This window comes from Callospermophilus lateralis, chromosome 7, assembly GCF_048772815.1.
Source record: "Callospermophilus lateralis isolate mCalLat2 chromosome 7, mCalLat2.hap1, whole genome shotgun sequence".
Lineage (NCBI taxonomy): Eukaryota > Metazoa > Chordata > Mammalia > Rodentia > Sciuridae > Callospermophilus > Callospermophilus lateralis.
This window is the reverse complement of record NC_135311.1, coordinates 15,218,151-15,232,870: the sequence shown is the minus strand read 5'-3', so window position 1 is coordinate 15,232,870 and position 14,720 is coordinate 15,218,151.

The window sequence follows — 14,720 nt, the reverse complement described above, 5'->3', positions numbered from 1 at the left end:
AAACAACCTAAATTGTGTTTTAAAATGAAATTCCCAATATTAAAAACCATTATCAGCTGAAAAGATGAAAATCCTCATTACTATGATCTGATTACTACAATTTATATACATGTACTGACTTACCATAAGGTACTCCATAAAAATACATATGTAAAAATATGTTTTTAAAATGAGGTTTCCAGTAACCTTATAAACTTCTGTGAAAAAATTCTCTAAGATAAAAAGAATTTTATATGCTGTGATTCTAAAGATGCCAAAATATAATTTTTAGAATATTCTAACACTTTTATGGCATTTTAGTGAATCAGATCCAAAACTTACCTTTCTTAATATTTTTAGTTGTATATGGAGACATTTTCTTTATTTCATTTATTTACTTTAATTTTTTTAAAGAGAGAGAGAGAGAGAGAGAGAAAGAGAATTTTTAATATTTATTTCTTAGTTTTCGGTGGACACAACATCTTTGTTTGTATGTGGTGTTGAGGATCGAACCCGGGCCGCATGCATGCCAGGTGAGCATGCTACCGCATCCCCAGCCTCAAATTTATTTACTTTAATGTAGTGCTGAGGGTCAAACTCAGTGCCTCACATGTGCTAGGCAAATGCTCTACCACTGAGGCATAACAACAGTCCACAAATCATTTTTCTTTTGTTTATTTGTTTTGGCCAAGGATTGAACCCAGCAGTGATCAACCACCGAGCCACATCCCCAGGTCTTTTTATTTTTTATCTTGAAAAAAGTTGCTTAGTACCTTGCAAAACTAGACTGACCTCAAACTTGTAGTTCTCTTGACTCAACCTCCCAAGTAGCTGGGATTACAGGTGTGCACCACCTTGAAATTTATCTGAAGAAGGAGGAGGAGCTCTTGTTATGAATTCAGTTAAGCAGCCCTCTGTCCTCTCCAGTCTTTCAAGGGTATGCTGTCTTGGGTGGCAACAGTTTCTTTATTTTCTGAGTAACATGTTTTACATGAAGTCAAAATGTCAAATACAAATTGTAGAGAAACACAGGGAAAATTACTGGCCTTGATAACGTGTCATGGAAATTATGGATTTGAAATATTGTTTTAATCAGAAAAAAGGAAAAAAAAATCCGAGTTGCTTTTCTAAATAGATGAATTTTATGACACTGAATATTTCAAAAGATGAACTGCAGGAAATGTTGCAGTGTTATATTTTACTGTCTCATATTATCATTACTCCTATCTGGTAATTTTGGCTTTAAAATTATGACCTAAGAAGCAACTGAAAATTGAGGACTGGTTCAGGTAACTTGTGAAAATGCTGCACATCTATATCTCCTAAATAATAAAATATTCAAAATGTACAATAACTAATGCCTTAGTTAACAAACAGATCCAACAAATTAAAATGATGGTCTCCTGTGCCACAGGAGTTACAGAAAATGACAAATGGAGAAGAAAGGAAACATGAAAAGACCCTTCACAAAATAAGCTCTAGAGACAGCAGGAAGGTGTCTGAAAAGATGCTCAACAACCCATGTCTCTGGAAAATAAAATAAAACTACAAGATCCCAATAAGCACTCAGAATGGCACACACTCACACAAAACAATAGTAACAAATACTGCTTGGTGGCAGAGCACAGGAAGGACTCTTGATTGTTGCTGGGCTGCCACATACAGTCTCTGGGCAGGAGTGCTGTGGTTTTCTTTTTCCATAATAAAGTTGCCTTATGATCCATGAATCACACTTCCAAATTTTACCCACATTATTTGTAAACTGATGCCCACAGGAATGGTGCATGTTACTGAAGGCTGCACCTTGTCCCTCATGCCAATTGCACAAGAATGACGTGGTTTTGACAAAAAGGAAAAGCAGGTACATTATTGCTTTGCTATCAATGAAGAAGCACAGGGGGCTCCAGTCCTAGAGGATGTGATTCTGCTCATCACAGGGAACAGAGTTTGTTTTTATTGTTGTTGTCTTGTTTTTTGGAGGTATTGGGAATTGGACTCAGGGTCCCTTGACCACTGAGCCCCATCCCTAACCTTGTTTTATATTTTATTTAGAGACATGGTCTCACTGAGTTGCTTAGGGCCTCACTTTGGCTGAGGCTGACTTTGAACTCTTGATCCTCCTGCCTCAGCCTCCTGAGACAAGGGGATTACAGGCATGAGCCACTGTATCCAGCAGGGCAAGGTTTTTTAAAAAGCCATTCAAAGGCTGCCTGTCAAGAAGTCCCTTGAGAGGAATTTAATTCACTTTTTAATTTGGGAGATAGGAGTTCCTTAGGTCTTTTGGTGCCATCCCTGAAGTCTAATTCCTTGGTTCCTGTGGTGGGTATGTGCTCAAAGGTGTCTGGTCTAGGATAGGTAAAGATGATCTTGTTCCCCCTTGACAGGTTGTGGAGGAGGAAAGGAAAAAGAGGAAAAGAAAACATGTCTATTTTAAAAGAAGCCTCATTGGCAAAGCAGCAAACCATGAGGTGGACAACTTGTATATATGCAAGTGTGGACAGCAGCTTCCTTCACTATCACTGTACACTGGAAGGAATACACACATTCTTTTGCAAATTTACAGAGAAGGAAATATACTTTTATAAAATTTCCATTAAACAAAAATAGTAGCCTTTTCCTTAGCTCAACAATGGAAATGAAACTTAAATGCATTTTACTAAATAAAAGAAACCAAGATGCAAAGGATACTTCTTTCATTCCATCTAAATCCCTTCCTGAGGAGACAAAAGAGACCAGACCTCAGAGGACTGATTGTCAGGATACACAAAAGAGCAGCCCTTGGGTAACAAGTGGAGGTGACCTGGCACACTGTGCCTGCTGTCCCAACAGATCAGGAGGCTGAGGCATGACAATAAGCCCACAAGTGTGAGACCAGGGTGGGCATCACAGCAAGATGGTCTCATAAACAAATGAACAAAAAAACCAAGAAACAACAACAGCAAACAAAACAATACCAAGTTCACTTTTAAGGTGAAGAGACTTTTCTGTACTGTACACATAAAATGGATGCCAGCCATTATTCAAAACCATGGAATTCATTTTAAAAAGACTGAACTCTAATGTGGGTAAATTAAAAGAAAGGCTTTAAGAAGGAAGTGAACTGAGAAATTTTGATAAATGCATTCTATCCTCAGCACCACATAAAAATAAATAAATAAAAATAAAGGGATTGTGTTCATTTTTTAAAAAAAAAAATGGTTATACCAATTTTACTTACCATTTAACTTCTGCTGGATCTCTAACTTGCCTAGCCTTATATTTAAAATGTGAATTTAAAAACCTACAAGATTCACTAGGCTTATGAAAAACCAGTTAAAACACAAGGAAAAAAAAAAACATCTCTTTTCAATTCAAGCTGCTTAGATGGCTATCTCACCTGTTTTCAGCCAGGTTTTTTACCCAGTTTCTCCCTAATATTCCAACACAGGAAAAAAAAAAAGGAGAAAATTTTTAAATGTACAAGCTTTCTTTTCTAACAGAAAAAAAAAAAAAAAAGATTTTTCTAAAAATTTCACAAGCTTTCACTGACTCTTATCTGAGCTAAAACTACACTCTGGCCTGATTTTTTAAAAAAGTTAATACTACACCAGTGTAAGTTTTAAAATATTTTGTATAAGTTGATATATTTTTCTGATCAGTCTTGTTTTATCTAACTATAAAAGTTTTTACATTCTGAATTTATCCAAAGGCAAATTTCCCCAGAGTTAACTCTCAAATACATCCAAAAATTTCTTTAACTCATCCTCAAGAGGATATAAATATGGTTATGTTGGAAATAAGTGTGATAAGTATCAAGGACAAAAAGGTCAGCTAACCTGAAATTTTTGATTCAGTTTCCAGGATATCTACTGGATTTCTGTACCTGGCATTTTCAATTGTACAGGCCTGCTTTATATCTCTATATTATGTAGTTGATATCAAAATTTACATTTAGACAATGAGTGCTCATAAATAAAATAATTTTAAAAAATTAAATGGATTCAAATAATTTAATTCAAATAAAATAATTAAATAATATATAAATGTCTTTAAGGTTAAGGCTCTTGGGGTTTTCTAGGTGGCCAAACAATAGTCTTAATTTCTAAAAATTATCAAAGATACAATATCTATAATTTCCAAAATTTTTCTTCAACTAAAAATTGATGATTAATGATATTGATCATGTTTCTCTTATGTTTTTATGTTACAATTAAAAGACTAATCTTCGTGAGTATAGTTTCTTAAATACATAAATTAAAAATTACAGCTGATGCCAAACTGATCTCTCATTTTTTTCAGTTATTCAAGAAACAGGATGCTGCCTCCTTCTTTTACTTGACTCCTTCTTTAAAACAGGATTTTAAAAAAAAATAATAAAAGGTTGTCAACAAAAATTGTGAATCAACTTTCCACATTTATTATGTCATTGTTATTAATAATTTTTGTTAAAACACCTTCTACTTTTACAACAATAGTTGTTAATTGTAATAAAAATATATGTATTAAAATAATTATATTTTCCTCATTTTTTTAGCCTATGATATATTGCCTTTTGCTGACATGTGTGCTCAGTTAATTACTAATGATTATAACAAAATTTTATCTTTGACAGACATGGACATTCATGTTTTATATCTTACTTATAAAAAAAGTCTCCACATCTTCAACATTTACAGTTTTCATCCTACTATCAAACTGTATTAACTAAATTTACACCACCTATTAATTTTCACATACCTCATAATGGATGACTATCTTTGTTATCTCAGGTAACACATTCTCCTTCTTCCTTGATTTCTACTGTTTCTTCTATAGATGAAATAACAATGTATACAGAGGGAGGTAAACAAACAAAAATAATATCTGTGTTTACTGATGATAAATGGACTATTATACTCGACCCCAAGTCTCTCCACAACAAGCTGAGTTCACTACCATTGTCCTGGCACTAAGACTGTTATCTACTACTTTAAACATGATTACAGATTCTCAATATGTAACTAAACTTCTTCATCATATGTTTATATCTGTGTTATGGCCTTATTTGGATTCCAATTTATTATCTCTTTTTTTAACCCTTTAAACTCTTTTGCAGCATCATGTGTCTCCTGTCTTTCTCTCTCATATATTCAGCCACACCAAAACTGCTGAACCTTTGATGAAAGGTAACACTCATGCAGATAAAGCTATAAAATTCCTTTATTTTCAGAGGCTATAAAATCACATGGATTTTTTCATCAAAATGCTCAATCATTAATAAAGATGTTTTCTCTCTTCAAAACAGGCTCATGCTCTAATTAACAGCTGTTCTTATTGCGTACACTTTTGGGCCCCTATGTGGGAGTCTGTAAGTCCATGAGGCCTACATTCTAATGTGCTTTAAAAATTAATGTTACCCATCTTCCTCCTTTTTAGCCTTACTCCTTTCTTCGTGTTTCCATTGATACTCATTCTGGGTTCACCTGGGCTGGTGCCCATAGGTCTAAAAAGCTATCTACTTGCATTTCTCACTTATTGCTTTGTTTTGCCACCATGAGAAAACCTGCTCATTTAAAACTGGACAATGCCCCCCACATATACATCTCATGCTTTTGCACAATTTTATAATCAAAGTAATATAATTTTGAATCATAATATTCCTAATAATCCTACTGGACAGACTTTGGTTAAATGAGCACATTGTACTCTTAAAACTTACCTTTTTAAACAAAAACAAAAACATAAAAGAAATCTAGCCTCTTTCATATTAATAATGCTTTAGATATTGTTTTATAGTTGGTGCAGTCTATATGCAATAAAAATAGTCACAATTTTTCATCTGCTTTGGATAGATATTTTATTCCCAAACAGCCATTATAAAAATTTTATGTAAAATACAGGGTTCCACCAAAACCAGGAAGACAAGCCTCTATGCCTCTGATCACAAGGGAAATTATTGACTGTTATACTTACACCAACAGGTACAGTTTAGATTCCAGCTGAGTGTGTGAGTCCTTCCAATTATGAGTGGACACCAGGGACTTCACAACCTGATCCCCAAGTTTCATTGATTGTGGATGAGGAGAATTTCACCAAACAAAAGGACAAGGATCACTCTCCTCAAAAGAGAAGGCACTCTGAAAGAGGATTCCAAGCTTCTAGACTTCCAGTGACTTGGGGAGATACGAAATCATTAATAACCTCAGCTCAACAGCTGTTGGCTCAAATAGGGTTAAAATATACTCCAGAAAACTTAGTTACTGCTTTGAGTGCTACACTCACACAAACTCTGTAAATTTTTCAGTCTTAACAATGTTGCTGTTCTGTTGTTGGACCCCAGCTGTGGAAGTTCAGTACAGTCTGACTCCTTCACTTCTAAAACCCATTACAATATCTGGGTTCGCTTGGCTGAAATTGTTATATATCTGAAAAAATGTCTCATGGTACCCGTTGTCCTCTTAGCAGGCTGTGTTCTTACCATCCCCACAGGATTTGATAGGCCACCATCCTGCATAATGCATCCATACAAGGTCTCTTCCCCTTGATGAAAACTGATGATTCAGTAAACTTCTCTCTGAGGCAGAATTGAAAGCCTTGTGATTTTCCTTAGTGAGTATCCCTGGACTAGGTGTCAGGGCTTACAAAACAATTATTGTGCGGTGGTAAAAAATATTAATCTTACCTCTATGGCCATCCAAATGCTTAATGAAGAACAAAAACAACATTATTGAGTTATTCTAAACAATTGGGCCACAATTGATTATTTATGATTACATAATAAAGGATCTCAGGAGCTTAATAATATGTGTTGCTTTAACTTAAGTGATAACAGTAATTCTATTTCAAATGAGTTAGATTACTTTAAAGACATCATTGATAAGGTCTGACAAGATGATGGAGGTTTAGACTTAATGGATTGGCGAACTTCATGGTTACCCAATAATTGTTTGACCCATGTTACTTTATGTGGGTCAAACAATTATTCCTAGGTGGATGTTTACTGATACTTGGATTGTTTTGTGTTGGTTTCTGTTGTCAATGCCTACCCTGATTTTGCCTCCACCAGCATTAAGAAGGAAACAAATGTTATTTATCCAAAAGGCCTTAAAAAACAAGAAAGGGGAGCTGTAGTGGTTCTGTGCTTAAGATGAAGTTTTCTGATGAATTTTGTGATTGTGGCATTGCTGGCTAGGAAGTTTCTGTGCAAAGGTACAGAATGTCTGGCTGCTGGGGAACTTCCATGTAAAAGACACAGGATGCCTGGCTGCTGTAGTATTATTCTTTAAGAGGGTTTTGACCTTGATCTTAGGCACATAACTTCTGGAAAAAAGAAACTTGCTTATTTGGTAATTACAATGTCTCACCAAGCTCTGGAGCTCCTGGATCTGCCTGCCTAACAGTAACTTCAGACAATGAACTTTCTTGAGAACTGCATAAATCTAACATTGCATAGTATAACTGTGAAATGTAGCTGTCAAATAAGCAACCTTATTGATATCCTAAACAATAATGTAGTTAAGGTACTAATGACCTAATGTAACCTGTTGATATAAATAAAGCTTAGCATCTGGCCTCTCAGCCAATCTGCCACTTTCCTGCCTTTACTCATTGTCTCTGTGTCACCCTTTATTATTATTATTATTATTATTATTATTATTATTATTTCTTGCACTACTCTAAGATTTCATTTCACTCCAGTCAGAATGGCAGCTATTATAAAGACAAACAACAATAAGTGTTGATGAGGATGTGGGGGAAAAGGCAAACTTATACATTGCCGGTGGGACTGAAAATTGGTGCAGTCAATCTAGAAAGCAGTATGGAGATACCTTGGAAAACTGGGAATGGAAACTTTATCTGATCCAGCTATCCCACTCTTTGGTGTATACCCAAAAGAATTAAAAACAGCAAACTACAGGGACACAGCCACATCAATGTTTATAGCAGCACAATTCATAAAAGCTAAACTGTGTACTAATTCAGATGTCCTTCAATAGATGAATGCATAAAGAAAAGGTGGTATATATACACAATGGAATATTACTAAGCATTGAAAGAGAATAAACTCATAGCATTTTCAAGTAAATGGATGGAGTTGGATAATATGATGATAAGTGAAGTTAGCCAATCCACCCCCCAAAAATGCTGAATGTCTTCTCTGATATAAGGATGCTGACTCATAATGGGAATGGTGGGGAAGCATGGGAGGATTAGCTAAGCTTTAGATAGGGCAAAGGGTTGGGAGGAGAAGAGAGTGGGCACATGGGTAGGAAAGATGATGAAATGAGATGGACATCGTCACCCTAAGTATATGTAAGAAAAGACACACATACACACACACACACAATAAAACAATGGTCCATTCTTCTTTTTAACTCCAGGTTTTCTCCAAGAAACTCCTAGAACAATGGTCCACTCACACAATTCTTCTGCTCATCAGCTGCTTTGCCTTCCTGTGCTGTGCAGACTCAGTCATGTCATTGTTCATAACTATGACATGGAGAAATGACCTCATCCTAGTGTGCAGCCACATGCTGTGGGCAATGGCTATGGCACAATCTGTCCTTTGGTGCTGATCAGTGCAGACACTCAAATAATAAAAGTTTTGCAATTTAAATGGAGAAACAATATTAGCTACTGACAAAACCCTAACCCTAACCCTAAGGCAATTTTGCCCCTCTCATTAAGACAATTTTCTCTACTTTATAGAATTATCCTACTGAATGAAAAACAATTAATGTAATATATTCAATTTTAGATCAGTAAAAGTAATCTATATCACTACTAAGCCCTTGTGCATAATTCTATCCTATGTCTGCATGACAGTCTTGATTTACACCCATGGATTTTTACAGTTTCTTGTTGTTTTGTATCTCAGACTTTTATAATATGTATACTTTATTTGTCCTGCATTTCATTTCTTAAAGATTCTCTTAATGAAGCTCCACTTGAGATATATGGTTCCTTTTTCTCTTAAGTAGCTGTGCTATAATTGCTCCACAGTCACAAGCAGCATGTGGAGGACAGCTGTGAGCCAAGCCACTCAGCAGGTGAGGCAGCAGTATTCAGGTCTGAGGCCACTCTGGGTACCTTGGTGAGACCCTGTCCCAAGGCAAAAACAAAAGGATCAAAAAAGCCTGGTGATGCACTTGAGTGTTCAACCCTCTCTAGATTCATTTTCCTGTGCAGATAATAATGATAATGATAATGATAATAATAATAATAAGGCATCAACATATTTTTTTCTGAACAAGATAACCTCTATGGCTAGTGAGAAGCTTGTGTGTTCTTTCTCCCTATCCCCTCATCATTATCTTCAATGCATGCTCATGAATTTCTTCAATTTCCACTTATTTTTTATCTCAGGCCCTTATTCTGGTGTTGTTTTATTTCTTCCTGCATTATCTTTCTTGAGAATTTTTTATATCTTGAGAATTAGTTTTTATGTGTGCCATAAAAACCAAGCAATGCTGATATATCCTATAACATAGATCAATCTCAAAAATATTAAACTAAGTAAACAAAACCAGAAAGAGCAAATCATATATGGTACAATTCCATTCATGTGAAGTATCATCAGTTAATTAGAAAACTCACAGATGGAAAGGGAAGTGGTGGTCACAAGGGCCTAAAAGGGTGGTGGGGAGTGTTTTCTTAACGGATTCATGGTTTCCTTTTGTAGTCAATAAAAGATAAGAAAGAAAATAAAGGTGGTGATTACACAGCAATATTAGGATTGTCACTAAATTTTAAAGGTAAAATTATCACTATTAGCAGAATTTCACCTTGAAAAAAACAAACAATACAAAAAAAAAAAAATACAAAAGACACTAGAAGTCTACCTAGTTTCTAGAGATACCATCACTTGAAGAAAACAGCCACTGGGAAGCTAAGGACTCCCCCATGTCCTCTGGATCCCTCACTCAATCCTTCAATGGTAATTCTGGCTTTCAGGATTTTGGACCCTAGTATGTGTCAGGGCCTATTCCAGGTTCTTTATATACTTTAATCCTTACCTTTCTCCAAGGTCTTACAGCATGCTTGAAGGAATCTTTATTTTATTTTACTTTTATTTTGTTACTGGGGATTTACCCAGGTGTGGCTAGCCACTGAGCCATATCCGCAGACCTTTTAATTTTTTTTTATTTTTGAGATAGGGTCTTTATAAGTTGTTTTAGCCTCAGTAAGTTGTTGAGGCTCACTTTGAACTTGTGATCCTCCTGCCTCAACCTCCCAGGCCACTGTGATTGCAGGTCTGAGCCACCACACCATGCAGAATCCTAATTTTACATATGACTTAATTAAGGATGAGAGACAAACTAAATGTTCCAATGTCACCCAACATGCAGACTAGGGATATGACAACTCGTATGAATTCTAAATTAATCAATTAGATATGAGAATAAAAGGCCTATTAGTGGTTTTTATTTCTTCCAAATGAAGGAGGCAAAAATGAAGGTATTTCACAGGGGCACCAGGAACCTGTTGTGTGTCATGTCAGTGTTCACTCTCATGATTGTGGTGATGTTTCATATAGACACTAATATATCAAAACTCAATGCATTGTTCACTCAATGTGTGTAGTTCATTGTGTATAAGTTTTATCTGAATATTTTTTTAATCAATGAAAGATCTGAGCATACAACTGAATAACAGGGATTTATAGATGCAGGGGAAAAAAGACAGGAAAAGATGTGCAATATTATGGGTCATAGTGAATTGCAATAAACGCACTCATAAACATGGCTAAAATTCAAAATTCTGACAATGCCAACTGCTGGTAAAGGCAGAAGACAAGAGGAGCACTCATCCATGGCTAGTGGGGTCACAACATTTTGCAGCCCACCTGGGGAGAGAGTCTGGAATTTATTCTTAAGCTGTAGTCTAACCATATCTTTTTTGTGGGGAGGGGGGACTGGAGAATAAACTCAGGGGCACTCATCCAGTGAGGTACACCCCTAGCCCTCATCTTACTATATATCTAATGACCACATCCTAGGTGTTTGTCTAATCGAGTTGAAAGCGGATGTCCATACAAAATCCTGCATGCAAATGTGTGCAACTTCTTGGACTGGAGATGTGGCTCTGTGGTAGAGCACTTGTAGAGAGAGAATAAGGAATCAGACTCCATCCCCAGCATCACACATACACACACACACAAAAAGAATCTAATTTCTTTATTGATAATTGAAAGAAAAGGAAGCAACCAAGGTATACTTTAGCAAATTTACATATTAATAATCAAAAAATGGACACATCCATTAAGCGGACTGTGCTTCAGCCATGAGAGAGTAATGGGCTGACCAACATAGAAAGACCAGAAGGGGACTTAAGAGGCTAAACCACAGAAAACAACAAGGTCAGTGGTTCCCTGGGATTTCTGGGGAAATAGGAGAGAATGATGAGAAAAATCCTGGGGCTTTTGGATGTGGAATGCATAGTGTAAGATGCCAAAGTGATGCCTATTCATGGCCGTGCTTCTCCCAATAGTTAAACAACTGCACAGTCAGGCATGGTGAGCATGCCTGTAATCCCAGAGGCATTGGAAACAAACAACAACAACAAAAAAAAAAACTAAAAGATCAAAGACAGCCTCAGCAATTCCTGAGGCCCTAATCAACTTAGCCAGACTCTGTCATTAAAGAAAATATAAGAAGGGCTGGGGACGTCGTGCAGTGGTTAAGCACCCCTGGGTTCAATCCCCAGAATGAAGGAAATAAAGGAAGGGAAGGGAAAGGAAGGATGGAAGGAAAGGAGAAAGGGAGGAAGGTTGGGAGGGAGGGAAAAGAAACAACTGCACAAGTAGGTTAATAAATACAAATACATCTATACTGATATAATTATACAGTTTTGGTAATTATATCAAATGCATCAAAGAAATGCAAGATGTAAAAACTAGGAGAAACCATGTGTGGGGAGCATGCACCCAGGCACATGGTCCAGGCTCATGAGTTTCATTATTCTGAGAACCTAAAACTGTTCAAAAAAACAAAGTTTGTTAATTTCAACCAACTGAACAGTTTAGGGTTTTTCCATCTCAGCCAAACCCTAGTCCACAACTCTCTCTTGATGATCTGAAAATGTGTATTTGTACTGACAATTAAGGAGTCAGAGGAGCCCTGTCTTCTTTGGACTCTGTTTCCCTGGGAGGTTTTGCTGATTCTTTCCTCTTAATTGCTCAACCAAGTCCATGTTCACAACTTTTATTTTCTTTACAAAGAAAAGTGAACAAAAAAACTTCAGAAGGACACTACAACAGCAGATGTACAGAGTGTTCATATTTCTTTCCATCAGACAACAGTGACTCTGTGTCCCTCTGTTCCATAATGTGTGATTCCTAAGGAATATTTGCTCCCAAGTGACCTTCTTACGCTAATGATTGAAAAGAAAATTATCTGAGAAACTTTTTTTTAAAGTCTGCCTCATTTCCACCAGGTGACCTTTAAACTGAGAGTACTGTCCATTTTACTAATGATCAAGGTTTGACAGGAATTCAAGGTAATGGAGGGAAAGAGTTGTGCTCATACACATGAAAGGACAAATAAACAGTGGCTCCTGTATTAGAGCTGCTAGAAGCAGGGATCAGGGCCTGTGAATCAGTTCTGACCAGCTCAAGGTCCTCACTGTCCTCACAACTGTGTTTAGTAGAGGTGGACACAATCAGGGACAATCAGGAGCTCCCCTGACATTTCTTAGCAAGAGTTAGCAGGAAAATGTTCTCATTTTGAGTACTAGAATGACAAGGAAAGAGTTCCAGGTGACTGACCTTCAAGGTACTCATGCTGTGACTAATCTGAAATCTGCCAAAGCTGAAGAAATTACCTCCAGACACAAGTGTGGCTCATGGGCCTCTCAGACGGGTTTTGTCTTTAATGAAGGAAACATACTGCTGCATATTTTGCGTGGCTCAGGTGAGAGAGGTGGAGACATGGACTACAATAGGGGACAATTTAAGAACCTATTAATGGCACTAAAAATCACCACAATGAAGAGAAAACTGTCTTCTTCATGGAGAAGCCCTTTAACCTGTCTTCATTCCCAACCAGAGAAACTCCTCAGTCATGAATTCTCCCTTCCCTCATTTCCCTTCCTTCTTCCTACTTACCTCCCACCATGGCTCCCTTCCTGGATTTCTTGCTAGGAGAAGATGTCCCACATCACTCTCCATATTTTCTTCTCAAGTTTAAGGCACTTAGAAACCAAAACTGCCTCTGAGACATATTCATTGATATAGGGGTGTCATTACTCTGAGCTGACATATCTGAGAATGTAAATATGACATTAGTTATTTTTGTTTGGTCACTTTATTTTATTCCAGGCCAGAACTCTTTGGCATCAGTATAAAAGACCCTCAACTTGTTTGCTATGAATTCTAGGCAAATAATAATCAAGTATACTCTGACCTTGGAAAGTGAGAGCTACATGTAAAAAGTTTTCATCCAGACGATGCTTGTTTACCATGGCCTGATAATGGAAGAATGTATTTTTCTTTTTCTCTGGGGACTCCCTCCCTGCCTACCGCAAGACAGCTGCTGTCAGACTTCAGATGCAACACCAAGATTATCAGTCCACCGAGAGATGAGCTAACGCTGTCTGTCCCATAAAACCTCATCTTGGAAGCCTCAGCTCTATGGAAAGAAGAGGCAGAGGAGACTGCGTGTCAGCACTGGAGGGATGCATTTTGAAGTCTGCCTGCCTCTTACTTCTTCAAATCCAGGCACAGGTATTTATTTCTAATGTGCTACAGCACTTCTTTGAATTTGTAGTATGATTTATCTGAATTTTCATTCTATCATTTTAAAATTTATAATATTGTTATTATTTATAATATTACAAATATTATTACCTTACATGAGTGATTTTTTCACATAAAGACTCAGAATTTATAATAATTTAAAAGGCCAGCACTTTCTAGTTTTATGTTATTTTCCAGAACTTAAAATGTCTCTAAACCTCATTTGATAACTTATAAGCTCACAGACTCACCTGCTAAAAAGTATTTCTAATATATCTTATTTTGAGTAGCAACTTCCAACAAAATGTGTAGTGTATATTTACATGAAAAAAAGGACACTGCATTCTTTCAAATGGCCCTTGGTACACTACATCAGAATTACTTTATCTTCCTCTTTTTTGCACATAGATATTCAGTGGAGGTGCATTTATGCTTTTTTAATTGTCCTAAAGATGCAGGGAGACAGGAAAATAATAGAATAAACAAGTTTGTAATAAAATAAAACATACTATACTATATACTACATTTAGTAATACTATACTATGGGTTGGCATATTGAAAAATTTCTAGAATTTTTCTCTTCTCCCAGCTATTCTATGAGCTGTAGTTATTCTTTACTAATGATAATCATTAGAAAAGTGAGTAGAATTTGAGAAGATTTTCAATTAGCAGAATAAACTGTGCATAACTTTCCTATGCATATATACAGGAACAAACCAGTGAATCTTAACATCAAGTACATCCACAAGAATGGGTTTCTAATAGAATAAGCTATATTCCATGCTTCTATAATTATATCAAAATGGATTCTACTGTCATGTATATAAATAAAATGAACCAATAATAAAAATTTGTACTTATATTAAATATATTAATGCTTCTAGAATTAAAATGACAAATTCCTTTGTTATAATTGTGCTGAATTTCTTGCAGTAAAGAGGGCAGTTTACAATAATTTACAGAAAATGTCTTTTATCTTTTCAAGAGAATTTTTGCTCTTCTAAAATATTTTCCACCACTCCTTCCACCCAAATCTTGACTAATGATA